The sequence below is a fragment of the Nomascus leucogenys genome, chromosome 17 (assembly GCF_006542625.1).
Source record: "Nomascus leucogenys isolate Asia chromosome 17, Asia_NLE_v1, whole genome shotgun sequence".
In the NCBI taxonomy this organism is placed as follows: domain Eukaryota; kingdom Metazoa; phylum Chordata; class Mammalia; order Primates; family Hylobatidae; genus Nomascus; species Nomascus leucogenys.
Window position 1 is genome coordinate 60,503,585 of NC_044397.1, and position 10,869 is coordinate 60,514,453.

Consider the following 10,869-nt stretch of genomic DNA (forward strand, 5'->3'; position numbering starts at 1 on the left):
GCCTCCTCAGCCCCTCATTCCCTCAGCCCCTCAGCCCTCAGCCTCCTCAGTCCCTCAGCCCCTCAGCCCTCAGCCCCCTCAGCCCCTCAGCCCTCAGCCCTCAGCCCCTCAGCCCTCAGCCCTCAGCCCCCTCAGCCCCTCAGCCCTCAGCCTCCTCAGCCCCTCAGCCCCTCAGCCCTCAGCCCCCTCAGCCCCTCAGCCCTCAGCCCTCAGCCCCTCAGCCCCTCAGCCCTCAGCCCCTCAGTCCTCAGCCCTCAGCCCCCTCAGCCCTCAGCCCCTCAGCCCTCAGCCCTCAGCCCTCAGCCCTCAGCCCCCTCAGCCCTCAGCCCCTCAGCCCTCAGCCCCCTCAGCCCTCAGCCCCTCAGCCCCCTAAGCCCCCTCAGCCCCCTCAGCCCCCTCAATCCCCTCAGCCCTCAGCCCTTTAGCTCCTTCCTCTTTTCCATCAGTTAGTGTTCTCTGTGCCCCCAGAGCTGCGCTCTCCTCCTTCTTATGGGGCAACCTAAATTCAGAGAGCACTCTGGCTTGGTTTGCCACTTTGTTGTGTGGGCAGGTTCGCGTCTTCCACCAGGGCCTTAGGGTGACATATGACAGTTTGGGATTGTCCAGTCTCTGTACTTTCTGGGGCCTCTCCTGTTCAATGGCCAGGCATCTGCAGGTGTGGGGGCTCAGGGTCACCTGGAGCCTGCAGGTCAATGTCTTGCTGCTCCTGTCCTGGGGAGGGCAGCTGTCTCCTAGGCCAACCCCAAAGCCCCCAGAAGCCTCCACACAGCCAGCTCCGGAGTCTGTCCATGGCTTGGGTGGCTTCAGGACTGGGCGAGGCACCTCCCTCACAGAGCAATCAGACATGAAGGGCACCTTTCAGTCATACAATCCTACACAGTCCTAGACATTAGGTGGGTCCTCTGCCCTCTGCAGGTGACCTCATCAGAGAGCCCGGCAGCATCTGCCCACTTCCTGTCTACATTCTCCTCCCTAGTGCGCTGGGAGCGGGAGGAGAGCCCAAAGCTCTCCTAGATCTTTAGGAAGCCCCACTGTCAGGCTGAGTGGAGGGCCTTAGTGACAAGTGATAACTTCAGGGAAGTCCAGAGTGGGAGACACATCTGGGGTCCAGCTTGCTGGTGGGCACTCCCTGCTCATGCCCACAGCCTCGAGGGGAAAAGGTCATAATTGACAGGTGGTTCCTGGGGTCCTGAGATCCAGCCCAAGGGATAGGACGACATGCTAGGAAGGGGAAGGTGACAGAAGGTTCACATGCATCACACACCACTTTGACAAACCCATACATAGCATTCACTATAGTGAATAGAAAAACTCACAAAGCACCGTAGTTCTAGCACTTTGCAAATATCCCCCACCCAATACCTTAGAGGTGAGAGTTACCATCATCGCCTAGTTACTGGTAAGAAAACAGAGGTTCCATGACTTGCCTGAGGCACTAAGGGGGATGATGTCAGGACTTGTGGCAGCACGTGCAGGCACACGCCCTCCATGTCACACCAACGCACTCACTTTGCAGATGGGGAGTGATGCCTGAGCACTGGGATGGCATCATTGGCTTGTGTTGGACAGCGCCTATATAGGAGTCCAGCTTCTACTCACTTGTTCCAGTCTATCCACATTTCCCACCAACAGAACGAGTTTACTAGAACCCTCCCCTCAAATTGGTATGAGGACTACCTGACATGAAAAAAGGAGATCCTTTTTCCGGGATGAGGGAAGAGGAGATCCCATACATGGGCTTGGGGGTGGCTTCCCTCACTACAGTGTCCAGTCCCCCAGCAGCTCTGGGAGCAGGAGTGACTATCTCCGTTTTGCAGATGAGGAAACAGAACCATAAAGGTGACCTTTTTTCTTTTTCTTTTTTTACATTTAAAGTTAAATTGGTCTCCCCTCAAAAAATGCTTACACTTAGTTATTTTAATTATCCTCACATACACTCCTCTGGCTTCTTTATTGAAGTGTAATCTACACACCATAAAACTTACCATTTGAAAACGTGCAGTTCGGTAATCTTTAGTATATTCATAAGGTTGTGCAATAAACCAACACCGTTATCTAATTTTATAACATTTTCATCACCCCAAAACGAAACCCATACCCATCAGCAGTCACTCTTCATTACCTGGTAGTAATTACCTACCCATACCCTCAGCCCTTGGAAATCACTAATGTACTTTCTGTTTCTTCAGTTATGCCTATTTTGGATATTTAGTATAAATGAGATCATACAATATATGGCCTCATCTGTCTGGCTTCTTTCACTGAGCATAATGTCTTCAAGGCTCAACCATATTGTAGTATCTGTCAGTACTTCACTCTTCTATGTACAAATAATATTGCACTGTATGGAGCCACCACATTTTGTTTATCCATTCATCAGGTGATGGACATCTGGGTTGGCTATTATGAACAGTGGTGCTAGGAACATTTGTGTAAAAGTTTTTGTGTGGACACGTTTCCAATTCTCTTGGTATGTATCTAGGAGTGGAATCTCTGGGTCAAATGGTAGTTCTTTTTTTTGTTTGTTTTTTGTTTTGTTTTGAGATGGAGTTTTACTCTTGTTGCCCAGGCTGCAGTGCAATGGTATGATCTCGGCTCACTGCAACCTCTGCCTCCTGGGTTCAAGCGATTCTCCTGCCTCAGCCTCCCAAGTAGCTAGGATTACAGGGATGCGCCACCACGCCTGGCTAATTTTGTATTTTTAGCAGAGATGGGGTTTCTCCATGTTGGTCAGGCTGGTCTCAAACTCCCAACCTCAGGTGATCTGCCCACTTTGGCCTCCCAAAGTGCTGGGATTACAGGTGTGAGCCACTGGGCCCAGCCATCAAATGGTAAATCTATGTTTGACTTTCTGGGGAACCACCAGATGGCTTTTCAAAGTGGCTGCACCATTTTACATTCCCACAACTAATATATGGTGTTCCAGCTTCTCTACATCTATGCCAATATGTTATTTTCTGAAGTTTTGGTGTGTGTGTGTGTGTGTGTGTGTGTGTGTATGTGTGTTTTTTTGAGACGGAGCCTTGCTCTGTTGCCCAGGCTGGAGTGCAGTGGCGCGATCTCGGCTCACTGCAAGCTCTGCCTCCCGGGTTCATGCCATTCTCCTGCCTCAGCCTCCCGAATAGCTGGGACTACAGGCGCCCGCCATCACACCTGGCTAATTTTTTTGTATTTTTATTAGAGACGGGGTTTCACCGTGTTAACCAGGATGGTCTTGATCTCCTGACCTCGTGATCTGCCCGTCTCAGCCTCCCAAAGTGCTGGGATTACAGGCATGAGCCACTGCGTCCGGCCAAGCTTTGGTGTTTTTGTTTTGTTTTGTTTTGTTTTTTTGAGACAGAGTCTTGCTCTGTCCCCCAGGCTGGAGTGCAGTGGCGCAATCTCGGCTCACTGCAAGCTCCGCCTCCTGGGTTCACGCCATTCTCCTGCCTCAGCCTCCCGAGTAGCTGGGACTACAGGCGCCCGCCAACACGCCCGGCTAATTTTTTGTATTTTTAGTAGAGACGGGGTTTCACCGTGTTAGCCAGGATGGTCTCGATCTCCTGACCTCGTGATCCGCCCGCCTCGGTCTCCCAAAGTGCTGGGATTACAGGCTTGAGCCACCGCGCCTGGCCTTTTTGTTTTGTTTTGTTTTGTTTTTCTTTTTTTTCTTTTTTTGACAGAGTCTCGCTCTGTTGCCCAGGCTGGAGGGCAGTGACGCGATCTCGGCTCACTGTAAGCTCCACCTCCCGGGTTCACGCCATTCTCCTGCCTCAGCCTCCTGAGTAGCTGGGACTACAGGCGCCGGCCACAACGCCTGGCTTTTTTTTTTTTTTTTTTGTATCTTTTAGTAGAGACAGGGTTTCACCGTATTAGCCAGAATGGTCTCGATCTCCTGACCTCGTGATCCGCCCGCCTTGGCCTCCCAAAGTTCTGGGATTATAGGCGTGAGCCACCGCGCCCAGTCTTGTTTTGTTTTTCTGAGATGGAATTTTGCTCTGTTGCCCAGGCTGGAGTGCAATGGCGTGGTCTCAGCTCACTGCAATTTCTGCCTCCTGGGTTCAAGCGATCCTCCTGCCTCAGCCTCCCAAGTAGCTGGGGTTACAGGTGCCCGCCACCATGCCTGGCTAATTTTTGTATTTTTAGTACAGACAGGGTTTCACCATGTTGGCCAGGCTGGTCTCGAACTCCTGACCTCAGGTGATCTGCCCGCCTCAGGCTCCCAAAGTGGTTTTTTTTTTTTAATAGCCTTCCTAAAGGATGTGAAGTCTTACCTAATTGCAGTTTTGATGTGCATTTCCCTAATAATGAATGATGTTGGACAACTTTTCATGTGCTTATTGGCCATTCATATATCGTCTTTGAAGGAATGTTTATTCTTTTTTTTTTTTTTTTTTTGAGACGGAGTCTCGCTGTGTCGCCCAGGCTGGAGTGCAGTGGCGCAATCTCAGCTCACTGCAAGCTCCGCCTCCGGGGTTCACGCCATTCTCCTGGCTCAGCTGGGACTACAGGCGCCTGCCATCACGCCCGGCTAATTTTTTGTACTTTTATTAGAGACGGAGTTTCACTGTGTTAGCCAGGATGGTCTCGAGCTCCTGACCTCGTTATCCACCTGCCTCGGCCTCCCAAAATGCTGGGATTACAGGCGTGAGCCACCGCACCCGGCCAGTTTATTCAAAATTCTTTGCCCCGCCCCACTTTTTATTTTCTTTTTTTTTAGACAGAACCTTACTCTGTCACCCAGGCTGGAGTGCAGTCGTGCGATCTTGGCTCACTGCAATCTGTAACTCCCTGCAACCTCTGCCTCCCAGTTTCAAGCAATTCTCATGCCTCAGCCTCCCGAGTGTCTGAGTCTACTGGCGTGTGCTAGTAGACACGTCCAGCTAATTTATATATTTTTTTTGCGGAGAAAGGGTTTCACCATGTTGGCCGGGCTAGTCTTGAACTCCTGGCCTCAAGCAATCCACCTGCCTCGGCCTCCCAAAGTGCTGAGATTACAGGCATGAGCCATGCCCGGCCTCCCCCAACAACCCCCCACTTTTTTTTTTTAAATTCACGGACTGTAGGCCATTCTCCAGTGGTCACCAGGGTGCTCCTTTTCCATGCAGGGAAAAGCTGGCTCTGGCCTCTGTCTGCTGTGACCCCCTCCCTGCCTGGTGGGAGAGGAGGGGCAAGTGCCCTGGCCAGACAGCAGGTCCTACAGCCATGTGGGTGCATAGGCACCACAGGTGGGCATTGACAAACTCATCCTCTCCAAAAACTGCTTCTGAGCCCCAGAAGGGTCAGAGCTTTGCCCACAACGCTCCCCGCCTCCCCTAGAATGCAGCCATGTCTTCTGGAAGCTCTGTCCTGGCCTAAAGTGATGCTCAGCCCCCGGAGCTCCTGAAGAACAGATGGAGCAGTAACCCCTGGCTTGCTGTCACTCTGCTGCAGGCTCACAAGATACTTGAGCTGGAGGCCACAGAGAGCATTGTGACACACTGTCCCTCCCAGGAGCCCAGACCCCACCTTGATGTGTGAGATGGATCTAGGGAAGATGCTGGGAGGGGCTGGAGAGAGGCGCTGCAGGCCAGGGTAGTCAGAAACAAAACTGTCATAGAATCTGTTCTCTGTCTGTGTAGGTAGAAAAAAAAAAGATGGAATATAACATTGAGAGTGCTTGTGTCCAGCTGGTGGGATTGCAGGGGGTTTCTATCCTGTTTTTGCAGATATTTTCCTATTTTCCCCAAAATTGCTACAATGAATGCTGCCAAGTCATGCCAGTTTATAGGTGGCAGGGTAGAGTGGCTGTAGGCCAGGGGTTGTCTGTGCTCCCATGGTTCCCCTATGTGCTGAGATCTCAGCAGGAGAGCAGTATTTCATCAGGGGTTGAGGCCAGCTCCATCTTGGACTAAAATAAGCAGCCTTGGACCAAGGCCACCCCGGACCAAGATAAGCAGCAGGGTGGGGGTAGGCAGCTTTCTGTTGACCCCTACCTGCCCCTTAAACTAGCCAAAACAGTTGCCTCCATCCCTGTCAGTTGGGAGATGGTACTTTTTGAGGCTGGACCTGGGAAATTCAACCTGGCTGTGGTCAACATGCATATAATGGGGTGGGAATAGGCCTCACCTGTGGTGCCTCCACCTCCAGCACCTGGTAGAGAAGTCCTAGGGTACTGGCTCCCACAGAGCAGGGGCTGGGAGAAGTCCTGAGACTCAGAGACCTGCACAAATCACTTTAGTAACACCCAATGCAACCAAGATATGCTCTTGCTTTTACTTTTGCTTGGAGAAAAAAATCCTTACAGGCTACAAAAGGTCAGAATATTCTAGAAAGCAAATCTAAAGGAACATGACCATCGGTTCAGTTTAAATCTTCACTGAGCTGAGCAAACAGAATAATAATCCTGCAGATGGAGAAATGCTGCATATCACAAGGTCTGTATCATAGCAGTGTGGGGTTAGCTTCCCCAGGTCCGGTTCCCATACACCATCCATTACTCTGCCCTGTTTATCAGAAAAATGTGCCACCAAGCAATCAATACATTTTCCAAGTGAACAAAACAGGACAGAAACCTCCCAGCTCTTCCTTAGCAATAAGCCATGCTGAGTGTTCCTCCCCACACAGGGCTGACCCCACCACCCTGCTGTGACCCCAGCCTGAGCAGAGGGAGACAGAGCAGAAAAGAATTGACCACAGCTGCTGCAAGGACAGGCTGGGTGTGGAGGTGACAGCACAGAGCCAGCAAGCAGCCTCTGAGTGTGAAAACCCATTACTCTCATGAATGAGGCTAGTGACAAGCCACATGGGTGGATGGGACAGGAGCAAGTGTGAAGTAAGAGGCTGAGCACCACAGAATGGCGCAGAGGCTTGGGAAGGCCAGGCCAGTCTAGGTGATTGTGACCACCCAGTTGTTCCGGGCTTGTCTGGAAAAAATGTGTTCTTAGGAAAGTGATAGTGCCATGGTTTGACTGTATCCCTTCCGAAATTCAGGTGTTGCCAATGTGCTGGTACTAAGAGGTGAGGCGTTTAAGAGGTTGGCCGGGTGCAGTGGATCTGTAATCCCCACTTTGGGAGACCAAGGCAGGGGGATTACTTGAGGCAAGGAGTTCAAGACCAGCCTGGCCAACATGGTGAAAATCTCTACTAAAAATACAAAAAATTAGCTGGGTATGGTGGTGGGTACCTGTAATCCCAGCTACTCAGGAGGCTGAGGCAGGAGAATCACTTGAACCCAGGAGGCAGAGGCTACAGTGAGCCAAGATCACACCATCGCACTCTAGCCTGGGCAACAAGAGCAAAACTCTGTCTCAAAAAAAAAAAAGAGAGATGATTATGCCATGAGGACTTCTTGGGTAGTAATGGGATTAAGGCCCTTACAAAAGAGGCTTCATGCAGCATTTAGCTGGTTTGCTCTCTTGACCTTCTACCTTTTGCCATGAGATGACACAGAAAGATAGCCCTTACCACGTGCTAGTAACTTGATCTTGGACTTCCTAGCCTCCAGAACTGTGAGAAGTAAATTTCTTTTCATTATTAGTTACCCAGCCTGTGGTATTCTGTCATAGCAACACAAATGGACTAAAGCAGAAATTGATACCAGGAGTAGGGTGTTACCAAGAGCGGGAGGCTGAGGCAGGTGGATCATTTGTGGTCAGGAGTTTGAGACCACCTGGCCAACATGGCAAAACCATGTCTCTACTAAAAATACAAAAATTAGTCAGGTATGGTGGTGTGCACCTGTAGTTCCAGCTACTCGGGAGGCTGAGGCAGGAGAATCGCTTGAACCCAGGAGGCGGAGGCTGCAGTGAGCTGAGAACGCCCCACTGCACCCCAGCCTGGGTGACAGAGTGAGACTCCATCTCAAAAAAAATTTTTTTAAATAAAAAAATTTTTAAAAATTAGAGGAAAGGCCATCCTTGTTATACAATTGCTAAGAACTTTACAGAACTGTGTTTGTGTCCTAGGACTTAATGTATGGAAAGCAGAACTTGAGAGCTATGAACTAGGGTATTTGGCAGAATAAATCTCTAGGCAGCAAAATGTTTAGGATGGTGCATGGCTTCTCTTACCTGCTTATGGTAAAGTGTGAGATGCGAGAAAGACAGAGAAAGATGAAAGACAGAGTTTTTAATTAAAAGGGAAGTAGAATGTAAAGATTTGGAAAATTCCCAGACTGGTCAGAATAGAAAGAATAAAAAAGTGTGTTTAAGAAAGAAAACTAAGGGTGTGGCCAAACAACCATTTAATCGGGAGATTATGGCTAGAAGGAAGCCAGGTACTATTCATCCAGACAATGGGAGAGTGACTTTGAAGGCATTCCAGATATCTTCAGGGCTGCCATACCCATCACAGGCTTAGAGTGATAAGGCCTTGAGGACAGAACGGTTTCAAGGGAGGGGTCCAAGATGCCCAAGGGACCTTGGGGCTTGCTGTCCAGGGCCACCTCAGGTCTCTGTTCTGCACTCTCACACAGCAGTCCTTGGCCACCCCAGCTGTGGCTCAAGTGGGCTCAGGTGTGGCTGAGTTGCCATACCACAAGTGGGCTGCCCACTCAAGAGGACACAAGCAGTGAGCCTTGGTGGCATCAACATAGTGCTAACTCTGCAGGTGCACAGAGTGCACAAGCTGTAGAAGCATAGCTACCTCCACCTACATTCCAAAAGATGCCTCAAACAGCCTCAGGGTCCAGGTAGTGACTTGCTGCAGGGGGAGAGCCACAAATGAGAGCATCCACTAGGGCAATGCTTAATGGAGCCATGGGAGTGGGGCTGCCCCCAAGACCTCAGACCTGTAAAGTCACCAGCGGGCATGAAAATTCAATGCATGAAACTTGAGCGTGGTCTGTGGCCAGCAAAGCCATGGAGTCAGGGCTGCCCAAGGCCTTGGGAGCCCAACCCCTGCCCCACTCTGTTCAGATGGCAGGACATGAAGTCAAAGAAGATTATTCTTCTTTTTTAATTAAAAAAAAATTTTAAATTATACATTTATTTTTTACTTAAAATTTATGTATTTATTTATTTAAAAAAAATTTTTTTGAAACTGCTCTGTCGCCCAGGCTGGAGTGCAGTGGTGCCATCTCGGCTCACTGCAACCTCCACCTCCCCGGGCTCAAGCGATTCTCCTGCTTCAGCCTCCCGAGTAGCTGGGATTGCAGGCACCTGCCACTATGGCTGGATAATTTTGTTTTGTTTCATTTTGTTTTGTTTTAAGACAGAGTTTTGCTCTTGTTGCCCAGGCTGGGATGCAATGTGCGATCTCAGCTCACCCCAACCTCCGCCTCCTGGGTTCAAGCGATTCTCCTGCCTCAGCCTCCTAAGTAGCTGGGATTACAGGCATGCACCACCATGCCCTGCTAATTTTGTATTTTTTAGTAGAGACGGGGTTTCTCCATGTTGGTCAGGCTGGGCTTGAACTCCCAACCTCAGGTGATCTGCCCACCTTGGCCTCCCAAAGTGTTAGGATTACAGATGTGAGCCACTGCACCTGACCTATTTATTTTTAAAGTAGAGGTGGGTTCTCGCTATGTTGTCCAGGCTGGTCTTGAACTCGTGGACTCAAGCAATCCTCCCACCTTGGCCTCAAGTGCTGGGATTACAGGGGTGAGCTGTCACACCTAGCCAAATATTACTAAGTCTTAAGATTTAATGTTATTTATTCTGTTGGGTTTTGGACTTACTTGGGACCTGTTACTCCTTCCTTCTTTCCTATTGCACCCTTTTGGAATGAGAATGTTTGTGCTATGTCTGTTCCTCTATTGTATTTTGGAAACATGTACTTGTTTGATTCCACAGATTCACAGCTGGAGAACAATTTGCCTCAGGAAGAATCACACCTTGAGTCTCACTCATATTTGATTTATATGAGACTTTTGATTTTAGACTTTTGAGTTGATTCTGGAAGGAGTTAAGACTTTTGGGGCTATTGGAATGAAATGAATGCATTTTGTATGTGAGAAGGACATAAGTTTTGGGGAGGGCATGGAGCAGAATGCTATGGTTTGGATGTATCTCCAAAATTCAGATGTTGCCAGTGTGCTGACATTAAGAGATGGGACCTTTAAGAGGTGATTACACCATGAGGGCTCCTTCCTAATAAGGAATGAATACATAAATGGGATAAATAAGTGAATGAGATTAAGGCTCTTATAAAAGAGGCTTCATGCAGCACTTGGCTAGCTTGCTGTCTTGCCTTTCTGCCTTCTGCCATGAGATGACACAGCAGAGGGCCCTCACCTGATGGTGGCAACTTGATCTTGGACTTCCCAGTCTTCAGAACTGTGACAAATAAATTTCTTTTCTTTGTAAATTATTTAGTTTGTGGTATTCTTTTTAAAATTGATATATCATAGTTGTACATATTTGGAGAGTATGTATGACATTTCGATACATGTATAATTTTTTTTTTTTGAGATGGAGTCTCACTCTGTCACCCAAGCTGGAATGCAGTGGTGCTATCTTGGCTCACTGCATCTTCCGCTCCCCTGGCTCAGGCGATTCTCCTGCCCCAGCCTCCTGAGTAGCTGGGATCACAGGCGCCCGCCACCATGCTTGGCTAATTTTTGTATTTTCAGTAGAGATGGGATTTCACCATGTTGGCCAGGCTAGTCTCGAACTCCTGACTTTAAGTGATCCACCTGCCTCTGCCTCCCAAAGTGCTGAGATTACAGGCGTAAGCCACCACATCCAGGCAAGTATACAATATTAATCATCAAATCAGGGCAATTGGGATATTCTTCACCTCAAACATTTATCTTTTCTTCGTGTTTGGAAGTCTGCGATACTCTTTTATAGCAGCACAAATGGACTAAGACAGAAGCTCTTCACAGATCTTAAAAAGAGGAGTTAAAAATAAAAATTTGGCAGTAGCCTCTATAGAATACAGTATGTCAGTTCCTCAAAAAAATTTTTA